Here is an 18,108-nt window from a genome sequence, read left to right on the forward strand (position 1 = left end):
GGGAAGATACAAAATCGTAGAATTGAGAGGAGCTTTTCAAAGGCGAAAAATTTGTACCGTAAGAAGGAAATATTTTAGAATATTTACGAATTTTTGTACATAGTTGGAAACCTAGAGCCCTTTAAGCATTTGATCTGACCTAGAATCAGTTTAAGTGTTTCAGGACCAGTTAAGAGCATTCTGTATAAATGCCTACTTAACTACAGTTTTTAGAAAAGTAGCAAAGGTGCTGCAGTCCTTATGTTTTCTTTTCCTTCTAATCACATTTTACCACCTTCATTTCTTGAGAATTACTGGATCCAGGGGTAGTGGAGGCTCTCCACCTGGCTTGGATGTAGCCTATGCAGCTTTTACATACATTTATGTAAAGTTCATGTCAATAAGGTGATTATTTTCTTCTTGGTTGAAGTTCCTTTCTTTTGGGTTGGAAGGCAAACAAAGAATCATTACTCAAAACGGTCCATCCTCCACTATTTCTTGGTTGTAATGGTACCTGCAACCTAATAAAGAACGAACCATAACCCATAATAGCCAAGTATTAAAAGCTTTTTCAGAAAAAACTGATAAATACTGCTTCTTCAGAAATGATAATTATTACTCTAAATAGTAAAATTTTACTTCGATAACCAATGCACAGAAATTTTGAAAAACAGCCAGAAATAAAAAGTGAAGTTAGATCAAAACAAAACTGTACACCATTGGAACTACTATCGCCGAAAACCCTTTACAGAAAACTTACAACCCCCCGGCTTGAGCAACAGGAAAAATCACTTTTTGCAGGGGTAGCACTGATGTGTCCTCTTCTTTTCTTTACTGCTAGCAGGGCACTGGAATATCCTATATGTTTAAGGGCATTTTTGTAAGGAAATTTCTATATCTAATACTTGTTGTAATTGACTAAACATAATAGTTTTAAGAAATCCGTTTATTTACAAAAAAACTACATCTTCAGATACAAGAGGATGAATGGGATCATTATCGTAGGTTACAGAAATAAATGAAGTTATATAGTAAAACTAAATGATGACAACAGTTGCAATGACGATATGCACCAATGTAAAAGACTGACAGCTAAAGTCAATTTAAGAGTTAAAGTTGTAATCGTAAAAAAATATATAAACATAATGAGCATTTGAGCAAGCGAAACAGAAAGAAAACCAAAAAAATATCAGAGCCAAGCAACCGAAGAACCTATGGTAAAAAAAAACAACATTAAAGCAAAGTAGATATATAATGCTCGAAATAAAATCATTAAAATAATAAATAGAGCCGGCTTTACTTTTTCCCTGGGCAGTGCCATTGCGCTGTCAATGATATATCATATAAGATGAAAATAAAATGAATATGCTGAAAATGTTATTGTAAATATTAGAATCAAGATGTCTAAATCATGAACAAAATCTCCTCAAATAAATATAGTATGCAACTAGCAAACATTGCAAAAATTCAGAACATTCTAAGTTCCAATATGCTAAACCCATAGCCAAAATTGGTATATCCACAAAAAGTCATACTTTAATTCTTCCTGAAACCATGGAATCATTGAAAAAATAAAAAAAAACTACTTTAAAAAAAGATTTTAACATATTCAATAAATCACAATGGTCCTTTTTATGATAATTTGATATGATTTGAGAAGACTGGTCCAAAATAGATAGAGTGATTTGTTTCGTTTTTGAAATGACCTGAAAAGGGTAGACCTCGTTTGCTACCCTGCGACTGATGAAAAGTGATATAAGTAAAGTATAAATTTAGATTCAAATTTTGAAATTGAGGTGAAAATCCGATTTGAGACATAGAAAAGGAATCGAAAGTGAAAAGTTCTTGAAAGGAAGCTAAGAAATAAAGGATCACCATAAGAAACTAAGCCAAAATATTATATAAACATTTTTTATTGCGCCTGTTTTAACAGAAGATATTCTTGACAACATCATGTCTAATATCATAATATTTTAAGGTGAATGGCCAAAGGTTAGTAGGCCTACTGTTAAATAATTGAATTATATGGTAAATAATTTACATAAATTATATGTTAATTTATTTATTGATTATATATGAATCACTTTTAAGTCCTTTAGTTATAAAAAATTATTAAAATTTTATTTAAGATGAATGAATATATATATATATATATATATATATATATATATATATATATATATATATATATATATATATATATATATATATATATTTATATTTTACAGTTCATATGATGCCAAAGTTGCCATAAATTTATTTCACTTTTTGAGGCAATCATGTCTAGGCAATAGTTCACTGTTCGCGTTATCTCTCACAGTTTACAGTATTTTTTAAGAAAGACATATCAATGCTATTCGCTTGACTTAATATCACTAGTCTCATTTTAACCCTCAAATAGATGGGGTTGAGTGTTTCCTAACATCCACCAATATGATGGCATGGTCAATGCACTTATATTCATATGTATTAGTATACATAAAAAGTAAGCGGTAATCATTATAGTTCTAGTTAAAGTATCCATAAACACGGAATGGTACATTTTTATTGTTATCACTTGCAGAGTTTATTGCATACTTCGAAAAGATTATATGTACTCTATATGCTTGAGACAAATATCCTTAGTTGTATTTCAACCCTCAAAAAGATGGCATTGGGTTCTTTCCGAATACCCAACTACATGACGCCATGGCCAAACTGTTATAAAAATATTTATTAGAAACCATAAGAAAAAAACATGTAATATCTAATTTGATTATAATCCCTGAGAGATTTTATGACATTCTTAAAATACCTCGGACATCAAAATAAAGGCAATTTTTCCTCCCTGGACCCATCTTTGGTCTACTACTACTACTGCTAGCACCAGGTGGTCTGAGGCCAACCTGACTGCACATACTCCTCCACCTCTATCTATTCAAAGCTTCACTTTCTACTTCCTCCAATGTAGTTTCAGTTTCCTTTAAATCTTCCTGTATGACCTCTTACCCCTTTAAGGACGACATGCTTTGGTCTCTTTATACCTGACCACCACGGTTTTCTTTTAATTTTTAAAAATTCTTAAATTTTCTAGAGCAGTACCAAATTTTCGACAATGTTGCCAAGCTGGACAATGAAAGAAAATAAGCAAAACTAATTTGTCAAATTTGACGATGCTTTATCTCGGGAAAAAATCATACATTAACAAAATGTTGATTCTCAAGGAGAAATTGGCCTTAAAAGGAGAGCTACATCTTCTTAGGCTGTTTCGTGCCATATGCCATATATAACTTTCTTATTACTTTGAAATATTTTTTTCTTTCATTTGCAGTTGTTCTTTTTCATCAGGGGATGAGAAAGCTTGTAAGCACTTCGGACCTCAAATAAGGTGTTTCTAAGCACCTCATTTGAGCTCCGTCTTAAGCACATTTAGTGTAGTTTGAATGAGAAGTAAATAAGTCTGTAGATCTAGAATGAAATTATATAAAAAAAACAAGTTTTTTTTAACTGAAAGTAAGGAGCGACATTAAAACTTTAAACGAACAGAAATTATTCCGTATACGAAAGGGGCTGTCCCCTCCTCAACGCCTCGCTCTTTATGCTAAAGTTTTTTATTGTTTAAAAAAAATAGAGTTGTGAGGAAGAATCAAACTTTAACGTAAAGAGCAAGGCGTGGCGGAGGTGAGAGCCCCTTTCATATACAGAATAATTCCTGTTCGTTTTAAGTTTTAATATCGCTCCTTACTTTCTGTTAAAAAAACTTGTTTTTTTTAAATTAATTTTTGAACGTTTTTGAACAATTACAGGTTTTGATTTTGGCTCACTGTACACGAATAATTAAAACGAAATTTTCATATTAATTTACTTTTATTTGGTTAAATGGCTTTCTCAAAAGCTGTTTAATTTTTTTTATAAACGATTTCATTGGTAATAAATATGCATGACTTACGATATAGTTTACGTAGCGAACTTCTATATTCATATATTTTTGATACATACATTAGGGGGTTCGACCCCTAGTCAATTCGTTACTCTTTCAGCGAAAGCTCGTATTTTGTTCCAATTCTTTAAAAATGACCGCTTAATCACAAAGGCCATTAATTAGAATAAATAGCTCTTATGAAAGTACGAAAAATCTCTGGCTTAAAGAGTGAGGTATTGACTAGGGGGTGGGCCCAATCATGTATGTAATATTTTCTGTTCGTTTAAAGTTTTGATGTTGCTGCTGTTGCAGTTGAAAAACTTGTTTTTTTATGTTTAATTTCTGATCTTACTTTAAATAATGCTGGGAAGTCCGGCGTCCCCTTCATGGCAATGTCCCTTCCCCCATGAAAACTTCCTTCGTGGAAAGATCCTCCTACATAACCCCCGACCCCAGGCACGTACGCAGGAATTGGTTTCGGGGGGGGGGGGCAATTTGTTAGGGGGGGGGCAAATCCTTCAAACCCATTATTCTGCGAGAAAAATCAGAAAATTATGGAAAAATGAAAAAAATCGTGAGATTTCGCGGGGGGGGGCCGGGCCCGGGGCCCCCCCCCCACGTACGTCCCTGCCCGACCCCCCCCCCCCCCCACCCCCTCACTACCAGGAAAAATATCCCCTGAAAACGTCTGTACTGTATACTTCCCAATAACCAATACTATATGTTAACATTAGGTAAAGTTCATAACTTTCAGCCCTCCTCCCGGGAACTTCGGGGGATTAAGTCATCCTAAAAGACATACTTATAATATTTTCGTACATGCTGAACAAAATGGCTATCTAAAAATTTTGATCAAGTGACTTTGGGAAAACAATGAGCGTGGGAGGGGGCCGAGTTGCCCTCCATTTTTTTTGGTCACTTAAAAAGGGCACTAGAAATTTTAATTTTCATTCCAATGAGCCCTCCCACGATATTCTAGTACCACTGGATTGATATGATCACCCCTGGGGAATAAAAATAAAATGAACACGCACCCGTGATCTTTCTTCTGGCAAAAAATGCAAAATTCCACATTTTTGTAGATAGGAGCTTGAAACCTCTACAGTAGGGTTCTCTGATACGCTGAATATGATGGTGTGATTTTCATTAAGGTTCTATAGCTTTTAGGGGTCTTTCCCCCTTTTTTCGAAAATCAGCCAAATTTTCTCAGGCGCGTAACTTTTGATAAGTAAAATTAAACTTGATGAAACTTATATATTTGAAATCAGAATTAAAATCTAATTCTTTTGATGTATCTATTGGTATCAAAATTCTGTTTTTTAGAGTTTCGGTTACCATTGAGCCGGGTCGCTCCTTACTTACAGTTAGTTACCACGAACTGTTTGATCTGTTTTCATTTTCTTGTATTAGCGTTGAATAACTAACTGTCTTATTACATTGTAATATCTTTTTCTTTTATTTGCGGCAGTTCCTTTTTTATCAGGGGATGAGAAAGCTTCTAAGCACTTCATTGAGCACCTCAAATGAGGTGCTTCTAATCACCCCATTTGAGCTCCTTCTTAAGTACATTTATTGCAGTTTGAATTAGAACGTCCCGAGGGGAGTCGGGGATGGGCGCCGCCCCTCCAGCATTTTTGGCATTCGGTAAAATTTTCGCCTAATCCGAAAGTTTCAGCAAAAAGATTGCAAAATTGTCCGAAATTTAGCAAAATTCTTGATTTCTGCAGAAAATTCGGCATAAATCAGGTAGCAATTCGGTAAAATTTACGAAGATCGCCCCCCGCCCATGAAATGAGTCTCGGGACACCCCTGGTTGGAATGACAGGGAATATAAGACTGTAATTTCTAGAATGTAATTTATTTTCATATTATTATATTAGCATTGAATAACTGTCTTACTACTTTGAAAAAAAAATTCTTTTATTTGCGGTTGTTGTTTTTCATCAGGGGAATAGAAAGCTACTAAGCCCTTCATTGAGAACCTCAAATGAGGTGCTTCTAAGTACCTCGTTTGAGCTCCTTCTTAAGCACATTTAGTGTAGTTGGAATGTGGGGTAATATAAGACTGTAATTATACAATATAATCTGTTTTCATTTTCTGATAATAGCATTGAATAACTGCCTTATTACTTTGAAATATCTTTTTCTTTTATTTGCGGTTGTTCTTTTTCATCAGGGGATGAGAAAACTAATAAGCCCTTCATTGAACACCTCAAATGAGTGCTTCTAAGCAGCTCATTTGAGCTTCTTCTTAAGTATATTTAGTGCGGTTGGAGTCAGAGCCAATATAATATTGTAATTTCAGAATGCAATCTGTTCTCAGAATGTAATTTATTTTCATACTATTATATTAACATTTGATAATCGCCGTATTACCTTATAATATTTTTTTTCTTTTAATTGTGGTTGTTCTTTCTCATCAGGGGATGAGAAAGCTTCTAAGCACTTCATTGAGCACCTCAAATAAGGTTCTTCTAAGCACCTCATATGAGCTCCTTCTTAAGTATATTTAGTGTAGTTGGAATGAGAGGCAATATAAGACTGTAATTCTAAAATGTAATTAAATAAAAAAAAAACAAGTTTTTTAAACTGAAAGTAAGGAGCGACATTAAAACTTGAAACGAACAGAAATTATTCCGTATATGAAAGGGATTGTCCCATCCTCAACGCTTCGCTCTTTACGCTAAATTTTTTTATTTTTATTAAAAATAAAGTTGTGAGACAGAGTCAAAATTTAGCGTACATAGAGAGGCGTTGAGGAGGGGACAGCCCCGTTCATATACAGAATAATTTCTGTTCGTGTTAAGTTTTAATGTCGCTCCTTACTTTCAGTTTAAAAAACTTGTTTTTTTTTTTTATTTAATTTATGATCGTTTTTTAGTTAATGCAGCTTTTATTTTAGCTCGCCTTCATTGAATAAGTAAACAAAATTTGCATAAAATTTTTACTTTTCTTTTGCTAAATGGCTGTCTCTAAATTTGGTTCTGACGTAATTTACAAATTAACTTACGTAAAGAACTTCTATATTCGTATATTTTTCTTCTGCCAAAAAATACAAAGTTGCAGATTTTTGCAGATATGAGCTTCAAACCTATTTTATAGGGTTTTCTGATACGCTGAATCTAACGGTGTGATTTTTATTAAAATTCTTTCACTTTTAGGGGATGTTTTCCCCCTCTTTAAAAAATCAGGTAAATTTTCTCAGGCTCGTAGCCTTTGATGAGTAATACTAAACTTAATAAAATTTATATATTTAGAATCAGCATTATAAGCCCATTCTTTTGATACATTTATTGACATCAAAGTTCCGTTTTTAAAAGTTTTGATTACTATTGAGCCGTATCGCTTGTTTTTTTATTATTTTTTTTTATTACGTATATGTTATTATGTTATTATGTATATAATGGGGTTCTCCCCTTAGTCAATACCATGCTCTTTACGTTAAAAGTTTAAAAAAATTTTAATTCACAAACCCCTGAATCAAAAAGGCCGTTTAATTAGAATAGATAGCTCTTTTGAAAACACTAAAAAAAAACTGTAGCGTAAAGAGCGAGGTATTGACTTGGGGGAGAACCCCCTCATATACGTAATAATTTCTGTCCATTTTAAGTTCTAATGTTGCTTCTTACTCTCAGTTGAAAAAACTGGTTTTTTAATTTAATTTCTGATCGTTTTTTAAATAATGCTTGGAAATACGGCGCCCCCTTCATAGAAATGTCCCTTACCCCAAAGAAACATCCTCCACGGAAAGATTATCCAGGTAACCCCCTCCTCCGGCCCCCCCCCCCAGAAAAAAATTCTTCCTGAAAATGTCTGTATACTTCCCAATAACCAATACAACATGTAAGCAATGGGCAAAGTTCATAACTTGCAGCCCTTCCCCTGGGAACTCTGGGGGATTAAGTCATCCTAAAAGACATATTTATCAGATTTTCGACTATGCTGAACAAAATGGCTATCTCAAATTTTTAATTGGGTGACTTTGAGAAAAAATTAGCGTCGGAGGGGGCCAAGTTGCCCTCCAATTTTTTGGTCACTTAAAAAGGGCACTAGAAATTTTAATTTCTGTTCCAATGGGCCCTCCTACGATATTCTAGGACTACTGGGTCAATACGATAACCCCTGGGGAAAAGAAAAAAAAACAAAAAAAAAAACAAATAAACACGCATCCGTGATCTTTCTTCTGGCAAAAAATGCAAAATTCCAAATTTTTGTAGATAGGAGCTTGAAACCTCTACAGTAGGGTTCTCTGATACGCTGAATATGATGGTGTAATTTCATTAAGGTTCTATATCTTTTAGGGGGTCTTTTCCCCTTTTTTTGAAAATCAGCCAAATTTTCTCAGGCGCGTAACTTCTGATGAGTAAGATTAAACTTGATGAAATTTATATATTTGAAATCAGAATTAAAATCTGATTCTTTTGATGTATCTATTGGTACCAAAATTCCGTTTTTTAGAGTTTCGGTTACCATTGAGCCGGGTCGCTCCTTACTTACAATTCGTTAGCACGAACTGTTTGATCTGTTTTCATTTTCTTGTATTAGCATTGAATAACTATCTTATTACATTGAAATATCTTTTCTTTTTTTGCGGTTGTTCTATTCATCAGGACATGAGAAATCTTCTAAGCACTTCATTGAGCAACTCAAATGAGGTACTTCTAAGAACCTTATTCGACCTCCTTCTTAAGCCCATTTATTGTACTGTAGTTGGAATGAGAGGTAATATAAAACTGTAATTCTAGAATGTAATTTGTTTTCATTTTCTTGTATTAGCGCTGAACAACTGTTTTATTACTTTGAATTATATTTTTCTTTTATTTGCGGTTGTTCTTTTTCATCAGGGGAAGAGAAAGCTTCCAAGTCCCTCACCGAGCACCTCAAATGAGCTGCTTCTAAGCAGGTCATTTGAGCTCCTTCTTAAGAATATTTAGCGCACTTGGAATCAGAGACAATATAATACTGTGATTTCACAATGCAATCTGTTCTCATTTTCTTGCATTAGCATTTGATAACTGTCGTATTACCTTGAAATGTCTTTTTCTTTTAATTATGGGTGTTCTTTCTCATCAGGGGATGAGAAAGCTTCTAAGCCCTTCATTGAGCACCTCAAATGAGCTGCTTCTAAGCACCTCGTTTGAGCTCCTTCTCAAGCATATTTAGTGTAGTTAGAATGAGTGGTAATATTAGACTGTAATTTTAGAATATAATCTGTTTTCATTTTCTTGTATTAGCACTGAATAACCGTCTTATTGCTTTGAAATATATATTTCTTTTATTAGAGGTTGTTCTTTTTCATCAGGAGGATAGAAATCTTTTAAGCCCTTCATTGAGCACCTCAAATGGGGTGCCTCTAAGTGCCTCATTTGAGCTCCTTCTCAAGCACATTTAGTGTACTAAGAATAAGTGGTAATATAAGACCGTAATTTTAGAATGTAATCTGTTTTCATTTTCTTGTATTAGCATTGAATAATTGTCTTATTACTTTGAAATATATTTTCTTTTATTAGTGGTTTTTCTTTTTCATCATGGGAACAGAAAGCTTCTAAGTCCCTCACTGAGCACCTCAAATGTGGTGCTTTCAAGCAGCTCATTTGAGATCCTTCTTAAGAATGTTTAGTGCAGTTGGCATCAGAGGCGATATAGTACTGTAATTTCAGAATGCAATCTGTTCTCATTTTCTTGCATTAGCATTTGATAACTGTCGTATAACCTTGAAATATCTTTTTCTTTTAATTGTGGTTGTTCTTCCTCATCAGAGGATGAGAAAGCATCTAAGCACGTCATTGAGCACCTCAAATGAGCTACTTCCAAGCACCTCATTTTTGCTCCTTCTAAGGCACATTTAGTTCTAGAACAAAATCGGTTTTCATTTTCTTGTATTAGCATCGAATAGCTGTATTATTACTTTGAAATATGTTTTTCTTAAATTGAAGTTGTTCTTTTTCATCAGGGGAAGAGAAAGCTTTTAAGCCCCTCATTGAGCACCTCAAATGAGGTGCTTTTAAGTACCTCATTTGAGCTCCTTCTTAAGCACATTTAGTACAGTTTGAATCAGAGGCAATATAATACTGTAATTCCAGAATCCAATCTGTTCCAATTTTCTTGTGTTAGCATTTAATAACTGTCTTATTACCTTGAATTATCTTTTTCTTTTATTTGTGGTTTTTCTTTCTCATGAGGGGAAAGGCTATCATTCTGATCATAACAAAATGGAACAGTCTAGTCCATACTTTGCCATAGAGAGAAAATTTATTTCAAAGTCATGTGATTCTACCAGAGATTATCAATCTCAGGGTTTTCAACAGAATTTTGTTTTCGAGGAGACATTATTAAGGTGAAAAACAGTTTCTGTTTTGAGAGCAGAAAATGTATAAAGTATTAATTTGGGATGTTTAGTGAAGTACAACTTCGATTTTTTAGAGGTTATTCTGCCGACAAAAAAAAGTAGAGTGATTAAATTCAGGTGAAGAACTAGTATCCACGCATATATACAAAACTGTTAAAATTTTTATTGTCAGAATTGTAAAAAAAAAAAAAAAAAAAAAAAAAAGTTTGCAAGATTTAATGATCAATTTTCACGGTTGTATTTAGATTAATTAGAATTGAGTAGAACTAACAGAAAAAATTCAAGGTACCTGAGTAATATTCCGTAGTCGAACCAAGGGATTAAATTCTTCTGACGTCGTTGTACTCCAGTTTCTTGTTGTTTCCACTCTATGCTAGGGATATACTTTTGTGGATATTTTTCTTCAGGTCAGCGTTAAAACGTGAACATACTTATAAAATGTTAAGTTTTGTTTGCAATATGCATATTTACAAGTGAAAATATTGTTCCGGAGTGAATGTCTTGTCCTAATTGTCGAAAGAATATATACACCTCTTGTTGTCTTGTGCTAGTCATTCTCTCCGTGGCGCTGATTCAAATACATATGGAGGGATGTGAGATTTTTCAGTTCTTTTTTACTGAACATGAAATAATGTATTTATTAGGGTCTGGTGGATGAATTTTTTTCTATTTCTTAAATAAAAATACCCATAACCTCATTTTTGGAAATTTAGGGGAGGGTAGTTGCCCCTAAAGTCATAAAGGTCACAAAAAAAGAGTATTTTGGAGTTGTAAATTGCAATTCCTAGTACCTCATTCACCCCGCCCCTATTCTTGCACAAATGTGTGATACGGATAGTTTGAGGGATTTGAATCTAAGCTTTAGAAAACTTTCTCCCTAATATACTACATACTACTAAACTAAACTAAACTAAACTAAACATACTACTAAACTAAACATACTACAAACTACATACTACATACTACAAACTAAACATACTACTAAACTAAACATACTACATACTAAACATACTACATACTACTACACACTACATACTAAATAATATACTTAAAACTTTTTGGAGGTAGTATATAGTCTCAAAGTAATATCTAACTTTCGTACCTTTGTTCATTTATCAATCATGTTATAGACTCTGTGTCTTTTACAAGAAATTGATTACCTAACAAGTCAGCTCATATCTTATTTTTCCTTAAGCCCACCTCAAAGAAAAACTAATTTCTGATCCCTTTCAGATCCAACAAAAACATTTGACTCTGACTTCTTAGAACGGATATTGTGTTCAAGGAGACATCATTTGAAGACTTAAAGGGTTTTTATAGGGTCAGGTGTCGAACGTGCTGAAGAGGTGTTGAGACAAAACAAGTACCACTGTCATTTTTCAGTTATATGTAGGTGGAACCACAAATTCCAGGAAAAAGACATCATAATGATCGTTGCTGAAGCTATTAAAAGGAGACTCGAGTTAAAATAGTATGGCTTAAATCTCTTCAAGACCCTCGACACTGCTTTTATTTTTCAAGCTATTTTTTCCGTTTTTTTCCCTTTTCCTTTTATACTTATTCCTTTTCCGATATTAACATTTTGGTTGTTCTTTTCCGCAGGTATTGGCCTCCAAGTTCATTTTTTGTGGACCAAAACAGAAAAGATGTTTTCGGCTGTGAAAATTAAAAGTGCTTCATATACTTTTTTTCTAACTTTTCAGGAGAGCCAGAAAACGGAAAAAAGTTTGTCCGCTGTGGTCCCTCTAAAGAATGAGGCTAATGGGAATAAGAGGAACATTTTCTAAGCCAAATTTTTATTCTCTTTTCAGCAGTAAAAATAAAATTTCGCTATTCCGAACGAATTGAGAATTATTTCTTTCAATCAATCAATCAATCAATCATTTTATTAATACTAAACTATATTACATACGTAAAGAAAAATTATTTAGCCCATGAAGCTTGGCTTGTTGTGGGCCTTACAATACAATAATAAAGTACTAAGACAACCATAAATATTACTCTAAATCAAACAATATATATGAAATAAAGATTAAAGATAATAAACAATACCATACAATAAAAAAAATTAAAAATAAAAAAAAAATAAGAAAATAAAAAAAAAAAAAATAAAAAAAAATAACGATATATAAGGGAAAAAAACAAAAGGAGAAAAACTAGGAAAAAAGAAAAAAGGGAAAAAAAACGAAGGAGAGAGAAATTACTAAACTGGAAATACAAGACGAATAACTGCCTTTGCAGACAGAAATAATGGGACATCCGGTGAGATTGAATTCCATAATTGAATTGAATTATAAACAGGAGACCTCTGGGCTGCTGTAGATGAACGTTTGGGCAAAATAAATCTACGAGAAGAACTACGTAGAAAAGTAGAGTACCTACCTGAGCCTGTCCGTGAAAAAAATTGCTGCAGAGGCGGTGGAAGTGTACCTAGAAAAGCAGAATGCGCTAAATAAAGATTACTTTTACCCACAATACGATCTAGCGCAGCTATTCCAGTATCATTATAAAGATCAGAGGAAGGGTAAAGCCGAGAGAGAAGAAAAGTAGCCTTCACTGCCCTGTTTTGGGCTCTTTGAAGAGAGCAGAGAAGAGATTTATTAGTATTACCCCAGACAGAGCAGTAATAAGAAAGGTAAGGAAAAATAAAAGCATAATAAAGAGAAAGCATAACATTTGGGGGAAGAAATGAGTTAACCCGGTGCAACATTGAAGACTGGTGGAAGATGAGGGAACGGCTGTGAGTTATATGAGGTTGAAAAGAAAGAAAACAGTCAAGATACACACTAAGAAATTTCACCATAGCAGCTTGCGGTATAACATCATTCCCATAAGTAAGGATGATTGACTCCCTTACGTCTCTCATACGATAAGGGGTCCTGAAGTGTACAATGGCACTTTTTTGGCTGTTGAGAGTCATACCATTTGACCAGCACCAATCTTTTACTTTATCAAGAAGACCTTGAGCTAGAGAAGTGGCAGATGGCAAGTCCACTGCAGCAATCAAAAAGTTACTGTCATCAGCAAAAAGAATAGGGTGCACAAGGGGATGAAGACCATCAACGAGATCATTAATCTAAATTAAAAACAAAAGTGGTCCAAGCACAGAGCCCTGTGGGACACCCTTCAATATAGGCAAAGTAGTGGAAGAATTACCATTAACTGAAACATGCTGAGATCTTCCCGACAGATAAGACGTTAAACATTCTAGTAGGACTCCATGCACTCCAAATAAAAATAGTTTAGACAGAAGAACAGAGTGGTCAACCATATCAAAGGCCTTTGAAAAGTCAAGAAATAGACCCAAAACACGCAAGCCCTTTTCCAGATTGAAACGCACAAACTCTGTTGCATCTGAAAGTGCATACGAGGTAGAGAAAGTGGGACGAAAACCATACTGACGGTTAGTTATGAGAGAATTTCCTGCAGTCGTGTTAGTACTAAAAACAAATGAAGAGAGTCTACAATACACTACTCTTTCAACAACCTTAGAGATGACAGGAAGAAGAGAAATGGGTCTATAATTTGAAATTAGAGATGAATCACCTTTTTATGTAAAGGTAAAACATTTGCAACTTTAAATAAATGAGGGAAATCACCAGAAGAAAGAGAGCGGTTAGTTATGTGTGAGATGGGGTTAGAAACAAACTGATCATTTTTTTTTTTAAGAACATTATTACTCAAACCAAAACCATCAACTGAACGGCTACTTGGAAGCTGGGAAATAATACTATAAATTTCAATATCACTGCATGGGGAAAGGAAAAATGACTTTTCTGATATGGGAAAACTACTTACTCTATTCTTGGGTTGAATGGGAACTGAAGGAAGAGTGGTGAAATACAAATTGAAGGCATTTGCTGAAGAATTTTTATCCACAATAGATCCATCAGCATTCCTGTAATGACATGGGGGGGACTGTTTGAGTTTCTTGCAAGAAATAGCTTCATTAACTACATTCCAAACCTTTCGCAAGTTCCCCTTACACTCATCAATTCGACGCGAAAAATAGAGATTTTTGGCTGCACGTACTGAAGTCGTAAGTACATTTTTGTAATGTTTATACTTCAGAAGATCATCCTGTGTTTTACTTTTACATGCAACCTTGAACAGAGACGCCTTCATATGTGTAGCATTAATCAGACCTATGGACATCCATGGGCATTTGGGTGTAGAATTCCTTGGTCTCTTCCTAAGAGGAAAATGCTTATCCAATAGAGCTCCCATACGACACACAAATAAACTTGTTGCACATTCAACATCATTAGCTTCAAGAACACTAGACCAATCATTACTCTGAAGACTAAGAATTAAATTAGAAATTTCATTATCTGTAAAAGTTCTAAAAGAAAATTCACCTTGCTTATTCACAGCAATCTCAGTATTAGGTAAAAAAAGTGATAGATAAATAGGGAAGTGATCAGACAGATCAGTGAAAACAAGACCAGAAGTAAACTTCAATTTTGGAGAATGAAAAATGAAAATATTATCTATCAAAGTGGCAGAATTTCTTGTAGGATCAACACGAGAAGGAAAAAAATTGAAGGAAGTAGCCCAAAAGAAGAAAGCACATCAAACAGATGGTCACATTCATCACTTGATCCAACATTTAACATATTACAATTAAAATCTCCCAAAACACAAATACGTTTTTTAGAGAAAGTCCCCGCACCAGAAAGCTGATCAAGCAAATCACAGAACAGATGTGTTGGAGAAGGAGGGGGCTTATAAAACAAACAAACAGTATCACATGCAAACTGGCTTTTCAGATCAATGACAAGAGAATAAACAGTACTACTATTGGACACTACTGAAGTAAACAAGGATTCAAGGTCATATCGTCTACTGAATTTAATATCAGATTTTATAAATAAAGAAATGCCCCCTGAGCACTTTATTACCACTCTAGGGACATGAATAGCAATATAACCATGCATATCATAAGCTGTTAATTTATCACTATCAGATAACCATGTTTCAGTTAAACCAATTACATCAAAAGGGCAAGAATTATCAGACCACAAATATGATTTCAGACTATCCCACTTATCTCGTATCCCACGTACATTCAAACAAAATACATTAAAGCAACTATTTGAAGAGAGAAGAGGCATGATTTTATCACAAAAATCAATAGTAATGCAATAATTGCAACTTGAATTAACCCTAGGTTCAAGAATAGGGTCAAGTGTATGTGCCTCTTGTTTTGCCAGCACTATTCGGCTGCTCAGAGATAATTGATTTAAGAATAGAAAAATTCAGAAGAAAAGAAATATCACCTAGAGTTACCAGACATAACAAATGCACACAATATCTTCACACATGAAGAATATATCAAACAAACAGGCTGAAATAGCAGAGAGTAAATTGAAACTAAAAAGGTGAATCTTGTAGGCAACAAAGAAAAGAAAGAGAAGAAAAAAAGCCTGCAAGACAAAAAACAATAACAAGCTACTAAGCTCAAAAAGATTAAAAAATAACAAACAATTACAAGGATAAAGACAAAAACAAAGTAAAGAAAAAGTCAAAACAATAAAGAATCAACCAGATTAAAGATTTATCAATGGTTTTTGTATATAATTTAAAAAAATAATTTAAAAAAAAATAAATGAAAGAATAATTAAAAAAATTATAACATAAAGGGTTAAAAAAAAAAAAAAACAACAAAACAACAGAGCTAAAAGGGGAAAAATGGTTTATTTCAGTCCTGGGAGGGGCTTGGATGGGCTGTAGTTGACTGATGGAGAACATCAACTTGAGATGCCTCTTTAACAGTGATCACTTTACCATCAGAAAGCTTGGTAAGTATTTCTCCTCCACTGGACCATGTAGACCTCTTCCCAAGCTTTGATTTAGCATAGTTGAGTAGCTGAAGTCTAGGCTTTGTCAGTGACTCAGAAATAAAGACACCACTACCTTGCAAACTTTTCTTTTCTCTAAGAATAAACTACTGCATTCTTGGACTACAAAATTCCACAACAAGTGGGCGAGATTTCAAACCTGAGCCTTGTTTTCCAATCCTTCTAAAAGAAACGATGTCATTCTTAGTCAAAGGAATACCAGGAAACCTAGTACTGCAAAATCCAAGAAATTTGCTTTCAGAAGCTTCTGGATAATGGTCTTCTTTGAAACCAAATAGGATCAGCTGATTTGAAATTTTCATTTGGTCAAACTGATTGCTCAGACGATCCACGTTGAGTTGAATTGGCTTCAGAGATTTTGCAGCTCTGACAAACCTGAGTCAAGCAAATGAAGAGATGATTCAAGCTTTGACATCCTCAAATCATATTGTTTTAGTGATTTTTCCACAAGCACATCAAAATCCATTTTAAGACTTTTATATACTTCTTGTTTAATAATTTCCATGTTGTTAGCATCAAAAGCAGGAGGTAGGTGACTAGAGGCAAGTTTTTTAACAGAGGCCTCAACCAAAGAACCAACCTCATTAGACAGTGCCTCACTAACAACTTCTGCAAAAGTAGATTTAAGATTTTGGTCATTTATTGAATCTGCAATTAGCTTCTGCTTGTTTTTAAGGGTATTAATGTGTGAGGTGAGCATAGTAATCTGCTCATTAATAGATTCAGCTCCACTTTATTAGATGGAGCAGTCTGATCTCATCTCTCTGTGACTAGGTGGTCTATAGCTCCTTTTAGAGTTGTCACCCATGATGTAGGCTACAGTGAACTCTAAACTAGCTACAAGCCAACAGCAGAAGGCAAGGGATCTTCCGGCTGGCACAAGCAATTATAAATGGTTCTAATAACAGCGAAGCAGAGGTGTAGGCACCAGGCAGAAAAAAAAAAAGACTGTACCTGGGGGGTCCCCAATTGCACCCCTGGGGTTGGGGCTGGTAGGCTTGCCTACCTTTTCCACTGGACTGGTAGGCAGGGTAAACCAGTTCTTCAGAAAAATTCAATTGTCTCAATGACTGTCTCAATCACCAAAATTAGATCAAACACTCCCCCACAATCCTCAGGGCAAGGGTTTTAAGTTATGTATGGCGTATGTCTCCTATTTCCTTGGAAAAAAGAAGACAAACACCAGGTCCCCATGTTATAGCTCCATAAGGGAATCCTCTTCTGTCGTTCTGAATTGCAATAAGACCTGATAAAAAAGAGAGAAACACCACTAAGAGACTTATGTCTCTTTTTATATTCGGTACAAGATAGGACCATTCTGACTGGACCCTTTGATTTATCGTTCCTTAGTTCACCCATGCCAAACACATAACTCGTCTTCAACCAAAATGGCTTAATTGTCAGAGTAGGATTCCCAAGGTATAATTTCAGTGCGACATTGGGCCCAGGAAGGGGGTGCTCTTTATTTCTCTATCTTTAAATTATGTAAGCCATCTGCCCTTTTTTCTATCTCATCTATTTGCATTATCAATTTGATAAATATTTCTTACCCCGCAAAAGGTAAATACATTTTTTTGATCAGTAGAGCTAAAAGGCCTTTTTCTGTTTTCAATAGTAGCATCTACTTAAATAACGATGAAGAACACACTGCCTCTCCATCACAAACATCAAAAACAAGAAGAATAGGGAAATCTTTTCATAAAACAGTGAAGATAATCTGAATGCATATTTCGGCCCTATGTCCAAGGGCCGTCCTCAGCAAGACAAAAATATATAAAAGAAAGAAAACTCACAACAATATGCGACAGATAAAACTAAAATGTATTTTTTTTTTTTCAAAACAGTCCTGGTATCCATACTCCAGCAAAGTTCAACCAGGTCGGATAAATAAAATAAGGTAAAACAAGGTGATTCATTGAAATGAAATGAAAGAAATAAAAACATTCATTTCATTGAAATGAATGAAAAACAATTAAAAACACGTTCTTATTGCTAATCCTGCCTTTTTGGCAGCTAGC

The 18,108-nt window shown here is 34.3% G+C and overlaps 1 pseudogene; it reads right to left on the minus strand.

Annotated features, from left to right (window-relative positions):
* Positions 1 to 15,889: 15,889 nt before the first annotated feature.
* On the minus strand, positions 15,890 to 16,898 carry LOC148941602 (uncharacterized; annotated as a pseudogene).
* Positions 16,899 to 18,108: the final 1,210 nt, after the last annotated feature.

This window comes from Artemia sp. Qi Xiang Cuo, chromosome 18 (genome assembly GCF_049724085.1).
Source record: "Artemia sp. Qi Xiang Cuo chromosome 18, ASM4972408v1, whole genome shotgun sequence".
NCBI lineage: Eukaryota > Metazoa > Arthropoda > Branchiopoda > Anostraca > Artemiidae > Artemia > Artemia sp. Qi Xiang Cuo.